Raw genomic sequence first — 17348 nt, 5'->3', positions numbered from 1 at the left:
AGGCCCACCCAAATCCTACACTGACAAATCCAGCATCCTCTCCATCATCTTCTCAAGCTACGCCAACCACCATCGGGAAAATAATCTCTCACGATGGTTGACCCCAGAAGAAATAAAGGCAAAAATGGACAAAGGCCCTTCATTTGTTGTTACACACCTTATCCAAGATCCACCAGCCCATACAAAAAACTCAAGGTCCTTTTGTTGCACACGAAACAGGAAGAAGATCTAACAACCGAAACGGGGAACCGGAGGAGCACAGAGGTGACTATGCTAGGCAAAAATCTGAGTTCACCTTGACAGCAAAGTGAAAGTGAAGGTGGGGAAGTACTGTTAAGACCCTAATTTACCATAAGAGAGTTGTAGGCAATCAAACCCATCCCAAACATGTGGGGGACAGGATCAGTTACAGGGATAGGTGGTTGAATCCTATTTGGGAGCAGTCACTCCCATGTTGGCCAACGTGGAAATGTGGGGGAGTTAGTTAGGATTTGTTTTACGCTATAATAGGATGGTAAGGCGAGAGGGAAAGGGGAAGGAAGGATTTTGTAAAGGAAAGGGACGAGCTGTGATAGGGGAGATTGAGATAGAATACTCTAAGGGTGTGGGAGTTCTTACGTTTGCAGTTTGATTAAGCCATTTTGTTAAAGAATTAATCGAAGAGTTTCCTGTTACATTCTTGTGTATACACTTCAATTTTGTGTCTGTGTGTGTGAGAGAGAGAGAGATTAAGAATGAGTGAATTGCAGGGCTTCCATGAGCTGAAGATCAGTTGAAATAACCATTAGAGAGGGATGGTTGCAGGTGCTGACTCAGGGTTCGATTGGTGGGGAAGTTGCAGGGTCGCATCAAAGTTATAGTAAGGAAAGTAAACATCAATTTTTATTACTTTTCTTGGGTTCACTAAGAAAATGGTTATGAGACGTTAAGCCCAAAATATGAACAATAAAATCAAATGTATCATATACTCACAAGGAGAAAACCAGAACGAAAGGTCTTCTACAAACCTAAGCGCATCAAATCTAGTTTGAAATTTCTAACATTCAGAGGACAAGATAATCGGGTTTTGGGTCTGCAAATCTTGGTAAGTAAGGTGATCGGTTTCCTAGAGCCTCAAGGGCATTCCCTTGACAACTTCCCTCAAGAAGTTAAGACATAAAGAACATTACTATGACTGAAATCCTGGGCTTCAAGCTAGAACCTATCTAGAATGAACCAACTCTGAAAGAGGAAGGGGAGGGAAAAGAAAGAAAAAAAAAAGTCAGTAATCACAAAGCAGGAGTTATTATAGACAGGATTGATAGTACTTGATAGTCATTCAGCATTAAGAAGACTCAAAAAGAACTAGTAGTAACTTACGCAGAGACAATCTCCTTCCCAATTCTCCCATACCGCTTTGCTTTCTTTGCATCCTGAGCTCCCTGCATTTAAAACACATTCAAGTGACTTGAGAAGTGAAGGAATATGAAGAAACAATTCCAGATTGCAATAAAGAATGACAAGAAATCATTCTCAGCACCAACGTGGAACATCCAAAAGCATTCATGTGTCAAATGAGAATCTAGACCCACTTCTAGGTCCCAGTGCCACAGTTGGAATAAATTTAAACTACTACGGTCCAAGCCAACCTTTGGCTCTTAGGTAAGACTCACAACTCACTTTCAAGGTCAGATTGCTACGCCCATAATACACAACAATTAAATTTACAGCAACATGTCCAATATTCAACTTCAACATACAGAAACTAATGAACAAGCATGACATAAGACAACTCAAGCAATGATTCTGCTTCAACATTGTGTGAATATAAGAATCAGGTCAAATAATATTATAACTAAAAAATAGAACATTCCAGTTGTCCATATTATACAATACAAATAAGATATGAACCAAGTTTAGCCATCAGACAACATTTCATGTAACACCAGATGTGATAAAGCTCGTCAACAATTCAATATGGGAAGATATTGACATCCCATTTCTAGCTTTCATCAAATCCTAGTGCATGTAAATTTCATCAAAATATATTCATAATAAATACATAGTACACATGCAAAATGTATTAAAAGCAATATTTTAGTTCTGCCTCTCTAGTTCACGGCAAGAATTACCAACAGAGCCCTAGCTGCTGCATGACACATTCAGAAGCTAATTTAGGCAAGCATTCATAAATTGCCTAAAGTTCACTTGGTCAATTAGCACTGGATGATAATGCCCCCACCAACAACAGGAAAATTGGTTAAGAAATAAATAAGAACAGTTAGCAGTAGTAATGGAAAATTGTAAGGTGTGAAATCTCATCTACAATGAGTATCCAAATACTTCAAATTGTTTTATAGTAATGGACAAGCAGGAATACATTAGCATATAATGTTTTCCTTATTCATTCCAACAACATCATCTGAAAGTAAGGACTTCCTTCCTACCATCCTACCATGAACCATCTGATACAGAGAAAATTATACCAAACCCATCAAACCGGGTTCATACTTTATGTCCCGGTTAGACCATGATTGGGACCCGTCTTAACCTAATTCTCACGTTCATATAAGAAGGCGTCGCATTACGGTTATACGCCACGAACGACATCCCGAATCTTGTGGGATAGGCAGCTGGGTTATAGGAAGCAACTACCATCGAGGTGGAGAGGGAATCGTGCTAAGATTGGAAACTAATCACGCCCCCGAATATCTAGGGAAGAACCCGACGATCGGACGGTCACCTGAGAAGATCATGAACCCATCTCATGGTCAAGAATTGAAGGTAAAATCTATATAAACGAGTGATTTACTCACTCCAAAGGTATCTGATTCGTTTCCATTATCCTCTACAATTAGCTAGAGTCGTGTGATCAATTCATAGCCTTCGGAGGTGGCCTCTCGACCCCAACGGTCGGGCCACGTCTAATCCTGTTTTGCAGGTTATCTCGTAGATCTTGAGGCTGAACAAATTCTGGACGCATCATTTGGCGCCGTCTGTGGAAAACGCTTCAAAAAGTCATGGTTACCAGATCAGCAGCAGCGGCTGCGGCGGCTCAACGAGAGCTGAACATTCATCCTCCAGATGGGAACGATCCAGAAGACATCCCAGAAGGAAGTCGTGCTCATGAGGTTCGTGAAGACAGAGGATTAGGTGGCAAAGAACGCCTAGACCATCCAAATCCTCTTCAACAACAAATGGAACAAATGCAGCTCCAATTTTTGGAGATGCAACAGACGCTTCATACATTGATCAAGCAGGTGGTGGCTCCACAGGCTCCCGATCAAGAGGAGGCCAAAAGACGTGCAGGAGAAGCAGAGATGCTTATACCTCCGGCACGAGGGCATTCCCAGCAAGGAGATAGACAACCAGCCGAAGGCCAAAATTATGGCCAAAACTTTCAAAGGGATCCCTGAGGGCGGACCAGAGGATTGAGAACTGGGGAACTACCCAAAAGGGATGATCGGCGTGATTGGCCGCAAACTAGCCGAACCGGAACAGTAACGAGGTTAGGCAGAGGAGTTCGCACTCACTCGCCAACCTTTAAACGTTCGAGACGAGAAAGCATTCGGACCGGTGGTGGACGATCGGTGCACATTGGTCGAGAACTTGCTGATATAAATCAGAGGTTGGGACAACTTTCCCGAGGAAGAATGACTGATGACATCTATTCGATCATCAGAAAGACTCCATTTTTCGAGGCTATTACCGGGTTCGAATTTCCTCATAATTTTCGGCTCCCAACATTTACTTCGTTCGACAGTTCAGGAGATCCTATGGCCCATATCAGTTACTACCAACAGACTATGGAAATAGTTGGTAACTCTGATGAAATTCTTTGTAGAGTGTTCGGTTCCTCCCTGACTGGGGCAGCGCATAAGTGGTTCTCAAATCTTCCTTCAGGAAGAATTGTCAATTTTGAGGAGTTGGCCCAAAAGTGTATCGGTCATTTCCAAAGTGGCATCCAAATCAAGAAGGCGGAGGAAACGTTATTCACAATCAAGCAAGGGAAGAACGAATCGATTCGGGAATACTTGAAGAGATTCAACAAAGTCACTATGGAGATCGAGAATTTGGATGAACAGGTGGCTAAAACCGCTTTATTCATTGGGCTTACAAACCGGAGGCTGCTAGAGTTATTACTTCAAGATATGCCTTCCACTTACTCAGAGTTGGTGCAACGATGTCAAAAACAGGCAGAAGTGACTGAAATACTTGATGCACGTCAAAGGGAGACAAAGGCTTCAAATAAAGAGCCGAAGGTTCCCGAAAGGAATCAGAAGCCGAGGCTGCCTAATCCTGATCGGGCAAGGAGATCACGTTTGGTTTGGAGGCGGCGCTCTCCCAATCAAGGTGAATACACGCCGTTGAACGCTCCCCGATCGGAAATCTTGATACAAATTAAGAATCAGGACATTTTGAAATGGACGCCAAAGATGATAGCAAAACCAAGAGAGAAGAATATGGAGAAGTACTGCCGTTTTCACAAAGATTATGGACATTACATAAACGAGTGTAGACACCTGAAGGCCGACATCGAAATGTTGATAAATCAGGGACACCTGGATAGTTTTGTGAAAGGGCGAGAAAACGAGCAAAGGATGACCGCCGAAAAGAGGGAACATTCGGGGAGTAGAGATCATCAGGTTGAAGTTCCCAAGTCAAAAAGGGGAAGGAGGCGGTCGGTCCCAGCCAGTCTCCTATTCTTACTATATTTGGAGGTCCCGAACCCAAGTCCCTCAGAAAACTGAAAGCAAGGTCCAAGTTCATTGGATCGGGAGAGTCCCAAAAACAGAAGAAATTAGAAGAGAACCCCATCACGTTCGGTGAAGAAGATGAGCGGGGCGTGTGTACACCTCATGATGACGCAATAGTAATCAAAGTCGAAATTAGAAGTCGAGAGGTGCACAGAGTTTTGGTCGACACAGGATCTTCAGCAGATCTTCTGTCTTACGAAGCATATCAAAAGCTGAAGGTCGAAGAAGATTTAATGAAGCCGTCGTCGATGCATCTCTACAGATTTGTTGGTTCGTCAGCTGTAGCCGAAGGGTCGATTCAATTGGATCTTTCGGCAGGAAATTTCCCCAAAGAAGCTACTATTCAGGTAAATTTCCTAGTTGTTCGGGAACTTCCGGCTTACAACGTTATTCTCGACAGGCCTTTCCTAACAAAGTTAGGTGCGATAGTCTCACCGAGGTATATGAAGATAAAGTTTCCAACCAATAAAGTAATTGGCTAGGTAACTTCAGATCAGAGACTTTCTCGACAGTGCTACATTGCATATCTCAAAGATAAAGTTGGACCCCAGAAGGCCACAACCTTACCAATCGAGGTAAGGGATGATCGAGATGAGGATGCTATGCAGAGGCCCGAACCAATAGAGAAATTGGAACGGATCCTTTTGCAATCGGGAGACAAAAGAAAACAACCCATATTGGATCCGAGCAACCAGAAGATTTTAAGGAAGAATTAAAGGCTTTCCTTAGGGAAAACATTGACGTGTTCACTTGGTCAGCCGATGACATGCCAGGTATTGACCAAGCGGTAGCCAACATAAGCTCTGGATCAACTCGAAAGTTAAACTGGTAATTCAGAGGAGACGAAACTTCTTGATTGGGAAGCACGAAGCTATCAGAGAAGAGATTGAGAAATTAAAGAGTTCGGGTTTTATTGAAGCCATAGAATGCCCGACGTGGCTGGCCAACGTCGCAATGGTAAAGAAGTCGAACAGAAAGTGGAGAATGTGTATTGATTACACAGATCTCAACAAAGCATGCCCGAAGGACTATTATCCACTACCCCGAATAGCTCTTTTGATCGATGTGACTGCAGGGTATGAAACATTAAGTTTTATGGATGCTTATTCAAGATACAATCAAATTCTGATGAGCAAAAGGATGAGAAGTTCACGGCCTTCATGACTAATCGGGAAAGTTTTTACTACAAAGTCATGCCGTTCGGGTTAAAGAATGCGGGGGCTACCTACCAAAGGGCAATAAACAAGATCTTTAAAGACTTGATCGGGAAAAGTATGGAGGCATATGTAGACGTTATGCTAGTAAAAAGTCTCAAGCGTTTGGGGCACATCATGGATCTCAAATAAACATTTTCTGTCTTAAGTACCATATGAAGATGAATCCAGAGAAATGCGCCTTTGGGGTATCTTCGGGCAAATTCCTACGGTTTATGGTTTCCCAGAGATGAATCGAAGCTAACCCAATCAAGATACAAGCCTTGATCAACATGAAGCCTCCAAAGACCATTTGGGATGTGTAATGTCTAACGGGACGAAGCACTGCATTAAACCGATTCATCTCACAATCAGGAGAAAAATGCTTACCATTTTTTAAAGCGTTAAAATATTTAAGGGGGAGTAAAGAAGCTCGATGGACGGACGAATCCCAGAAGGCATTCGAGGATCTAAAGATCAGGCTCGGGAAACCACCCTTGCTCTCCCGACCAGAGAAAGGAGAAACCTTACAGAGTTACAGGTATATCTGGCATCTTCACGTTCGGCCGTAAGTGCAGTCCTTGTTCGAGAAAAAGAAAAAAAGCAATGGCCCATTTATTATGTCAGCCATGTACTCTTGGATGCAGAGACAAGATATTCAGCGATCGAGTAGCAGGCTCTGGCACTTATGATAGCTGCTCGAAAGCTCAGATCATACTTCCAGGGGCATGTAATTGAGGTATTGACCAATTTCCCTCTTAAAAAAGTTTTGTTTAAACCTGATTTATCTAAAAGAATGGTCGCATGGTTGGTAGAGCTGGGGGAATTCCAAGTGGACTTCAAACCCCGAACCGCCATAAAGGCCCAGGCCTTGGCAAATTTTATAGTAGAATCTACAACCCCGATAGAAGAAGATCATGAACCTACTCTCCCGAGCATGTGGAATATCTATTATGTTGACGGCTCGAGCAATAAGTATGGATCGGGAGCAAGGGTCTTATTAAAAAGCCCTGGGGATTTCCTTATTCGGTAAGCTTTGCGGTTCGGGTTCGACGCTTGTAACAATTAAGCAAAATATGAGGCCTTTATTGCTGGCCTTCGACTAGCTAAAGCTTTGGCGATCACGAAAATGACTATATACAGTGATTCCCAGCTTATAGTCAACCAGGTGGAAGGAGAGTACGGGATAAAAGAGCCTCGACTGCAAAAGTATTAAGAGCTAATCCAAACCCTCCGAAAGGAATTCAAAGATGTCAAAGTATGTCAGATACCAAGGAAGGAGAATACTATAGCGGATGAACTTTCCAAGGTTGGCTAATGCTAAGGGAAGGAACTTAGAACCCTCGGTCTACATCGAAGAATTAAGTCTCCTGAGTGCTCAGACGAACGAAGTGTCTTACATTGAAAATGAAAGATGTTGGAAAGACCCGATCGTTGAGTACATTCGAGATTGCAAACTTCCCAAAGATCCAAAAGAGGTTAGGTCCATCAGAGTTCAGGTAGCTAGATTTACAATCCATAACGGGAGGCTTTACCGAAGGTCCTTTGATGGATCATTATTCAGATGCATAGGACCAGAAGGGTCAAAGATTGCTTTGGCAGAAGTTCACGAAGGAGTCCGCGGAGCACATATGGGCGGTCGAGCGCTATCACATAAGATCCTCCGACACGAGTTATATTGGCCCAAGGTACAAGAGGATGCCATGAGGTACGTTCGGCGTTGCAATCAATGTCAAGTCCATTCGACCATGCCAAAACAACCTGCCACAACCCTAACGTCAATTCTCAACCCAATTCCATTCGCAATGTGGGGAATTGACTTAGTGGGAAAGTTCCCGAAAGCATCTGGAGGAAGAGAGTACCTGATTGTAGTAATCGATTACTTCAACAAATGGGTCAAAGCAATTCCTTTAGCTTCAATCACAGAGAGAAAGATGGAGAAGTTTGTGCTGGAGTCAATCATCCACCGGTTCAGGATTCCAAAGATTCATGTAACCGATCACGGAACACAATTCGATAACCCCCAGTTCGAGCTCTTCTACAATACTTAAATGATCGAGCACCGCATGTCATCAGTGGCATATCCTCAGAGTAATGGCCAAGTGGAGGTAACGAACCGAACATTAATAGATGGAATAAAGAAAAGGCTCAAAACCAACAAAGCTTTATGGGTCAAAGAATTACCAAATGTCCTTTGGGCTTACCAAACCACGGTTCGAACACCCACCGGAGAAACCCCATTCAAATTAGCATATGGTTCCGAAGCATTAGCACCAGTCAAGGTAATGGCAGGGACCTTGCGGGAGAGAGAATTCGAAGAAAAGGCGAACGAACAAGGCTTGCTAGATAGCCTAGAGTTATTGGATGAAGTTCACGCAAAGGCAATTGCCCGAACTCAGCAATACCATCGGAAGATAGCGCTCATTATAATGCCCGAGTAAAGCATCGACAATTTCGAGCAGGAGATTTGGTTTTAAGGGACACTCTAGCATCAAACCCGCGTCATCAAAAGAAGCTGGATCCCTCGTGGGAAGGTCTATACATGATAGTTAAGCCGGTCGGTTCGGGAGCATACAAGTTAAAGCATATAGCAGTTGAACGCGAACTTGATCGGTCATGGAAAACAAGACATTTGAAGAAATATTATCCTTAATGATCCAATTTTATTCAATTTTGATGTAGAAGATCTATAGTTATTTAATGCAATTTCTAACTTATGAGTACCAAATCTTTTGATTAGGGGCAATATATAAGCATATGAGGAATGATGTTTAGAATCAAAGGCTTCGGGTAACACCGAATGAGACCTTCGAACGCCTAGAAAATTCTAAGGAATTTTACAGGTAAAAGGCTTCGAGTAACACCGAATGGGACCTTCGAACACCTAGAAAAAATTCTAAGGAATTTTACAAGTAAAAGGCTTCGGGTAACACCAAATGAGACCTTCGAACGCCTAGAAAAAATTCTAAGGAATTTTACAAGTAAAAGGCTTCGGGTAACACCAAATGAGACCTTCGAATGCCTAGAAAAAATTCTAAGGAATTTAACAGGTAAAAGGCTTCGGGTAACACCGAATGAAACCTTCGAATGCCTAGAGAAAATTCTAAGAAATTTTATATGGAAACCTTTGAATGCCTAGAGAAAATTCTAAGAAATTTTATAGGAAGAAGGCTTCAAATGGAAAACCAATAAAAGACTTTGGTTAATAAGATTTCCCGAAAGCCAAAAGATACTTGTCATGACCGGGCAATATTAGGATGACCGAAATAAAAGTTCTTTAATAAGTTCCTTTTATACATAGAAGGGCTAAAAGGGGCTAACCTTTACAAAGTTAAGGATGCTTCTGTATCTCAATTACATGATGCAAAGACGAATGTCATCAAGGTTAGCTTCTTCGGTCGGTATGAGATGCTTCTGATGCAAAGACGAATGTCATCAAGGTTAACTTCTTTGGTCGGTATGAGATGCTCCTGATGCAAAGATGAATGTCATCAAGGTTAGCTTCTTTGGTCAGTATAAGATGCTTCTGATGCAAAGACGAATGTTATCAAAGTTAGCTTCTTCGGTCGGTATGAGAGTTTCTATCCCCCAATCACTGGATGCTTCGTTCGGGAGAAAGTGTCTATATCTTGAGGAACGGGAGGAACAACGAACTCTAGGTTTTATCCATACCCTTCGTCTGGCAGATAAACCTCATCCTCGAGGACTGCGAAGACTTCTGTAAGCTCCCACCAACTAAAGGTACGAAGAATGAAGAACGTGAGGAACGACGAACTCTAGGCCTTGTCCTTTATATCCCTTTTAACCGAGTGGAAGCCTGATCCTTAGCAACATTGACGTTCGGGACAGTCTCTTCCTGAGCCACTTCCTCATTCGGAGACAAAGGAGGAGAATCATCAAGATAAAGCTTTAGATCTGGATCGGGAACAGGCTGGTCCACCAAGTCTTTGGCCTAATCAGGAAGGGGAAGTTGCAGTTTTTCAAATACTTCGAGATGACAATGTTTCTAATGAGGAGCCGTGTCAAAATTCGGATCTCTCTTCAGAATCGATTTCAAAACCTCGTTTTGACCATCTCGGTAAGCTTGAGTATTGAAAATATTCAACAAGTCATTGAAAGGCTTATTCTTCAAGTACTACAAGCCTTCCGAGTCTTGACAGGAACATGTTCTGGTTTAGAAGGAACTGCTCGATTCTGAAGTGCAATAATCTTTGCTACGGATTCCTTCAGTTCCCCTGAAAGCCTCACAATTTCCCGTTCGAAACCACGGATACTCCCCTTAGTAACATCCAGATCCATGGAAAGGCACTCGATCTCGGTGTTCTTTGCCTATGCCTCTTCCCAGAGCCTATCTCGAAGGCGCTCAATCTCGGCGTCCTTAACCTTGGCTTCTGCTCAAAGCCTAGAAAGATCATAGTTCATTCTCCCGATCCGAAAAGCTGACTCCACTTGTTTGTGGAAATTTTCAGCAATACTCCTGCAATACCGTAAAAGTCGCTCGGGAATTAGAGACTTCACAAGGGGAAAAGATATTAAGTCAGAAGACTTACATTACTAATGAGTTCACAAAGGCTTCATCGAGAACAGAATTAAAAGCTCTACTTTCTACGGGCATTTGGGTAAAAGTACACCATTCTAACGCTTTGTCGAAATTGCCCGTCACAAAGTCAGACCTTTTCAACTTCCAGGAAGGCTTATTCACTTCATCATGGGGATGCAAACGCCTTTTTTGTGAAATAGCGCCTTCGGCCTCCTGATTCTTCTTCATCAGAGAGGAAGTAGGACGTGCAGTCATAACTGACACCTTCGGGATCTAAGCTTCTTTGAAGGGAGGAGTCACGCCCTCCCGAACGGCGTCAGGATTATATTTTGGAGGCATTGTAAAAAAGGTAAAGACATTACCAAACAAGATCCTAGGGTCTTCGGGGCAATCAGAAAAAGAGTTCAAAGGAACATTCCAGTTTTCTCTTTGAGACATTCCCAAAATGTTCGTTGGCTTACAAAGGACGAGATTCCTACAATGACTCTCACTTATTACCAGGCGACCCAAAACATACGAATGGTTGACAGAATCATTGTTTTGGGAACCCTCAGGAGAAGAAGTAAGACAAGAAATCAGAAAGCTATTACAAAGAAGCAACGGAATGAACAAAAGATGGAGAGACTTACTTCTGCAAGTCTTCAGCCACTGGGGATCAAGTCTTCTGTAAGTCTTCAACCACTGGGGATCAAGTCTTCCGCAAGTCTGCAAGTCTTCAACTACTGGTGTAAAAAGCTCTGAAACTTCGAACACTGTAGAATTCGCAAAATGAGGAAACAAGGGTTGAAGATCAAGAAATAGGTTTAAATAACCTCAAGAAATAAAACGTGGGAACATGATGCAATCAAATCGAAGGTAAAGGATGAGTGACGGTTCAAATGCCGATCATCCCATCAAAGTTCAATGGTCAGCAATCAACGATCCTTCGGATTTGGCAAAAGGAGAAATTGAATCCGTCAAATCCATCCACGTGGAAGTTCCGGCACCTGCTACGAAGATGTGCGGCTTGAGAAATGAACCGTCAATCAAAGCAATAAATACGAAGTGACAATTAAGTTTCTTTGGAAATCCCACCCGAACATACCGCTGGGGGAATCAAAGGAGCAGGGATAGATCGATGCAGGGGCATCCAAATTAACATCCTAACAAAGCATCGGTCAGCCTGAATGAGATTTCTAGAAGCAGGCTTCGAGAGAACCGATATCAACCTTCGGGAAAATATAAGGTTATCCAATCAAGGCTTCCAAGAATAAGGCGTCAGACGCTATCGGATGAATTCGAAAAGGAATTCCAGGAAATTTTCCATAAGTATCGATATCTTACTCTTAAAGTACTATGGCCAACTGGTTTTCCTTTTTCATTAACATAAAGTCCCGAAAGGGAGGGCCAACCCTTACCCAAAAAAAAAAACACAAGTACATCTGAAAGAAAAAATGATTACAATTCCGCAAGAGGATCGGGGACTTGGTCAATGACGGCTTCGGGAGTCTGGTCATCGGGAGCTTGGTTCTGGATGTTCGGCTGGGCAACGTTCTACTCCACACCTTCTCGTTCGGGAGTCATAGGAGGTTCGTCACTAAGGTACCCCTCAACATTTGGATTGGTAGGAGGAGGATTATCTTTCTCCGTAACCCATCTCGGGGTAGGCTGCTGCAAGTCCTCGAAGATTTCTTCATAAATGAGGTCCTTGTGGTCCTCGATCGGGAAGGCAGGGTCTTAGTCAGTACACTCTTCCAAACCTCATTGATCCCTGCTCGATATGCAACCAAGTTATAAAGGTTGAGCAGCTGACCAAAGGGTTGGCTATTTAGATATTTGTTAACACAAGCCTTCCGAATCTCCAGATCCAGGCTTTCGAGACCCTTGGGAGCGGCAGCCTCTAGATTCTCCTCCAACTCCAGCTCTTCCCGAATGAAACCGTTAATTTTGGACTCCGAAGTTGAAACAACAGTCCTTAACTGCCCCAGCTCCTTCTCCATCTCCTCAATTCGGGACTTGGCAACCAACAACTCCCCAGCAGAAGAATGGAGTCGGGTGGCCTCCTCCGACAACTTCAAGGCCTCTTGATTCTTGGCCTCAGCATGGGCGTCGCTACGCTTAGCCCGAGCGCTGAGGCGACCAATCCTTAAGTTCGCTTCCATCTGTCGATGGAAGTGTTCGGTGAGGACTTTGCATACAAAGAACGTTCGGGAATGAGCCAGCAAATGCAATAGTTTTTAACAGTTCTAAGTACACAAGGTTCGGGTTCGAGACAAACCTGGTGTTGGAGTTCACTAGTTCATCATCAGGCATAGTGTTCAGGAGCAACCGATCGCCAGGAGCCTGAGCATTGATGGCCCAAATGATGGATGCCTCCGTGTCTCTGGAAATCGGTTCCCGAGTGCTCACTTTCCATTTGGGGATGTAAACCTCCCCTTAATCAGTCTTGCTTCTCTTAGAAGCAGCATCATCGGCCAAGTCATCGCTTCCTTTTGACTAGCGTCGTGTCGTCATGGGTAGACTCGATCACGTCCACCGGATCTTTCCCTTGGGCAGCTTGATCCTGCCTTATTTCCAGAAGCCCCTTCGGGGCAGGGGTTACCTCCTTTGGGGCAGCAGCAGAAGCCCCCTTTGGGTTTGGAGAACCCTCGGGAGCAAATTTTTCTTTCCCTTTTCGGGGGACTCGTTCTTCCGCAGCATCAAACTTCTGGTAGGCCAGAGCCCTCACTGCGTTCGGGTTAAATTTGGGAGGCACTGCAAGATTAAAGAGAAGTGTTAGAATCATTATAGGAACAACAAGAGTAAAAAATATATACAAAAAGGAGAAGGGAATTCAGGTGCTCACCATGGGTCAAGCCCCAGTAACGAAGGATTGCTTCGTATTCCATGGCGTACCCATGGATTTCCTAACACGGTTGGATTGCTTTGATGGCCCGAACCGCTGTATCCTCAGCATCGGATAGAAAAGAAGGACGATTAAGCTAGGTAAAGGAGCTTGGGTTTGTCTACGCGATCGGGAAGTTCAAGTCAGATTCGGGAGCGCAACATAAGACGAATCCGTGATGCCACCTTTTGCGGTTTGAAGTACAAGTGCCGTCGGCAAGGATCCCCCCTTGCCACCCCAAATCACCCTTCGGGCATTTGGAGAAAAACACCCATCCGGGAGGGTTAGATTTGCTCAGACAATAAAAATGGACAAACACAAAAATGAAAGGGGTTATCCCAAGTTCGTGACAGAGCCCCAAGAAACCAATGATATGCCTCCAGCTGTTCGGGAGGAGCATACTAAGACAAATCTCCCAATGATCGAGGATTTCGGCGATTAAAGGAGAATAAAAGGAAACTGAACCCCACTCTTAAGGGATTCAGTATAAATTGAAAACTCTCTAGGAGGATTGGAGTTAACTCTTTTGTTCGGGTTCGGGACTCGAAGAACATAGGAAGAAGGAATGGAATAATCAAAACAGAATCCTTCAATTTCTGAAGGACGAACCTTGGAGGCATAAAAGGAAGGGCTGGTGGAAGGTCTTTTAGACGGTCGGGAACTCCCAGCCGTTGGTTTCTTAGGAGCCCTCCTCTTCTTAGAAGAAGTTCCCCGAACTTCGGAAGCATTACCGGGTGGATCCCTAGGGCTAGCAGAGATAGATTGCAGCCAGCAATTGGTAACCCTATCATCCCGATCACCGAAAAGTTCAATAGAAGCAGTACGACTCACCTGTTCAACAGAGTCTTCTCCATCCATCATACGATCGATAAAGTCATCGTTCGAGGTCTTATCACTACCCATTCTCAAAGAAATAAAGAACAAAGAGGATTTGGGCGAAGAAGGAAAAAGTAAACTAGCAGAAATGAAGCTAGCGGCGGCCGAATGCACCAAAGAAGAACAGGAATATAACTGAGGAAAGGCAGAGGAAACTTACTTTCTGAGATTGAATCGCTTGAACTTGAAGAAAAATCACTTGAACTTTGAGGAGAAAGGATGAATCACAAGAGCAAGAACTGGAAACTTCAAGACAAGAGCAATTTCTAAGTAAAAGCAGAAGCGCAGAAGTGAAAAGGAGAAATGAAGCAGAAGAAGCCTTTTATAGGTTTAAAATTCAAATGGATGAACAAGATTGAACTCAATCAACGAATAAGATCACGCAACAATTCGAGTAGAACGAACGAACGACCCAGATCAAAGATCATCAACGGTCTTCAAACGCTGACGGGTTCGAGAAATGTAGTAATGATGATAAGCATTTAAGGCATGACAGTTCGAACGACAAAAGGAAACGTCAATACTTCCTCGAGTGCCACGTGGCGCACGTTGTACAGGAAGCGAGGAGTTCAGGCGGCTCGACGGCACCCCGCTGGAAGCGAGTGTCAGGGACATTAAATGCGAAGTTATCCTAATGTGACAAGACTTTTCGTCTCCACTCACGATCGATATAAAGCAAACCAAACCAAGCATTCGAACAAAAGCATCGCCCGAACGCTTGTCCTGCGGGGCAAATGATACGGAGAAAATTATACCAAACCCATCAAATCGGGTTCATACTTTATGTCCCGGTTGGACCATGATCGGGACCCATCTTAACTTAATTCTCACGTTCGTATATGAAGGCGCCACATTATGGTTATACACCACGAACGACATCCCAAATCTTGCGGGATACGCAGCTAGGTTATAGGAAGCAACTACCATCGAGGCGGAGAGGGAATCGTGCTAAGATTGGAAACTAATCACACCCCCGAATATCTAGTGAAGAACCCTACGATCGGACGGTCACCTAAGAAGATTATGAACCCATCTCACGATCGAGAATTGAAGGTAAAATCTATATAAACGAGTGATTTACTCACTCCAAAGGTATCTGATTCGTTTCCCTTATACTCATATTCAAATTATACTCTACAATTAGCTAGAATCGTGTGATCAGTTCAGCAACTGACTTAGCCTTTGGAGGTGGCCTCCCAACCCGAACGATCGGGCCACGTCTAACCCTGTTTTGCAGGTTATCTTTGTAGATCCTGAAGCTAAACAGATTCTGGACACAACCCCATCTAAGAGGACATTTTCACGACACAAAGACAGTCCATCCTTGGTCATGCAGCACTAGTTTCTCTTTTAGTGTGTGATTGAATTTTCCTTTCAGTAATTTTAGTCGTAAAATTACTTTCCACAGAGGTGTTGCAGCGATGAAGAAGAATAGATTTGTGTGTATACTGTATAGTAATATAAGTATTTTCCCAAAATAATAGGGGAGACACCTAGACAATCACAGTTCTCTTTTAGATGTCATAACTTTCATGTTGAATTTGATAAGAACAGTGATGAAATAAAACCAAAACAAGAAGAGCAATTGTACAATTGTGAATAAGCACCCATAAGTCGGTATTCTTCAAAGAAAATGGGTATTGCCCATTGCAGAGAAAGTTAACAGCAATCAAAATTGCCAATTGAATTTGTTCAGAGATTCAACGGGATTCAAAAATATTCAAAATGGTAAAGTACCTTTCTGCCCGCAATCTTGCTGGAACGCCTGCCCATACACACTGGAGAGGAAGTCCATATCCTTCTTACAGGGTGTCTAGAAGTCCCCTCAGGTGAAAACCACGGCATAAACACTTTCTTATCCACCAAACTCTCTGAAAGACAATAAATCAGAGACAGAAATCGATCAGAATCTAACATCCACACGCAATGGGGTGGGGAGGAATAAGTGTAGAACTCGTTTAAGGAAAATTAGCATCGGGGTGGAGGAGATAGACATACTTCGGAGAGGGGAGACACAGTGACATTTGCAGGTGATACCATTCGAAAATCTGTATAGACCTGCTCGGATAATTCTAATTGAAGAACTCATCGCTCCCTTTCAATATGAGATATGGGTCATGAATCAATGGACTACGAAGAAGAATGTCATTGATCTACCAATTGCTGAGTGCAGAGTTCAAAAGGGCAGCCGTACTCTTTCGCAGTCCTTTTGAAATGAACTGGGATTATATGAGATAATTTGCGACCTAAAGATCCCGATCCAACGGTGGTCTAGTCTCCTTAAATCAATATTTGGGGAAAGATTTTTTATAACAACCCCAAGGTGGCTTACTTGGCAAAGCCTAACGCTTCCGTGTAGGTAGTTAGAGTTCGAATACCCTCGAGATCAGGGGCGAAGCCCCACCTATATTAATTATATAAAAAGCGCATTGAGGATGTAGTCATGGTGCACGTAAGCTGGCATGGATGAACCTCATTCCAAAAAAAAAAAAAAAAAAAAAAAAATTTAACGATAAATGAAAATAAACATATGGGTCACGTTGTGAAAGAGTTACTTTAAAGTTTAAAGAATATTGCAGATGGTGTTTATACATAGAGCATTATAGCTTAATAAGTTGTGCGGCTTGTGCCACCGCCCCTCAGCTTGGGTATATACTGGTTGAACTGCCGCGTTAGTTGAACATGGAGGTTTGATCTTGGAACAGCTCAATCTTTTTATCCATCATCCGGTCTCAGGTTGAGGAGTTCCTGGGTGTTGCGTCTCAAATATGATCCAAATCCCAACTGAAGCGAGTTGACTCCCAATCAAGGACCCGAGCAGAAGAGGACAAAACTTGCAAGAAGAATTAGACATGGGCTGGTTTGGATGCAGGGCAACCGCTTCCGATAGCTAAGTCAGTCGGGGATCAAATTAGGATTTCGAGCGAAACCTATTCAGAGAATATCCATAAAATGTTTGTGTCCTTACTTAAGGGTCAAGACCTTGTTAAATAATGTATGGGTTACTTATCTTAGGACCGACAGGGTCCTGAGCACTTGCCCGCCCAACTGTTTCTAGGGAGAACCTTCTGTTTATGTTGGCATTTTCTTCTTTGTCTTAGCGTGAATGAAGCATTCCATATTGATTACATATGACAGGG

General features: G+C 43.3%; 1 long non-coding RNA gene across 1 annotated transcript; it reads right to left on the bottom strand.

Annotated features, from left to right (window-relative positions):
- Positions 1-1253: 1253 nt before the first annotated feature.
- LOC149024272 (uncharacterized) lies at positions 1254-16406 on the bottom strand. Its single transcript, XR_016171618.1, has 3 exons — positions 16207-16406; positions 15946-16079; positions 1254-1421 (listed from the first exon to the last, which is right to left on the bottom strand). It is a non-coding gene; the product is annotated as an uncharacterized LOC149024272 (long non-coding RNA).
- Positions 16407-17348: the final 942 nt, after the last annotated feature.

The sequence above is a fragment of the Hakea prostrata genome, chromosome 2 (genome assembly GCF_041222555.1).
Source record: "Hakea prostrata isolate BN-2017 chromosome 2, UWA_Hpros_2, whole genome shotgun sequence".
Classification (NCBI taxonomy): Eukaryota; Viridiplantae; Streptophyta; class Magnoliopsida; order Proteales; family Proteaceae; genus Hakea; species Hakea prostrata.
Note: the sequence above shows the minus strand (reverse complement) of the source record. Positions and strands in the feature narration are given on the sequence as shown.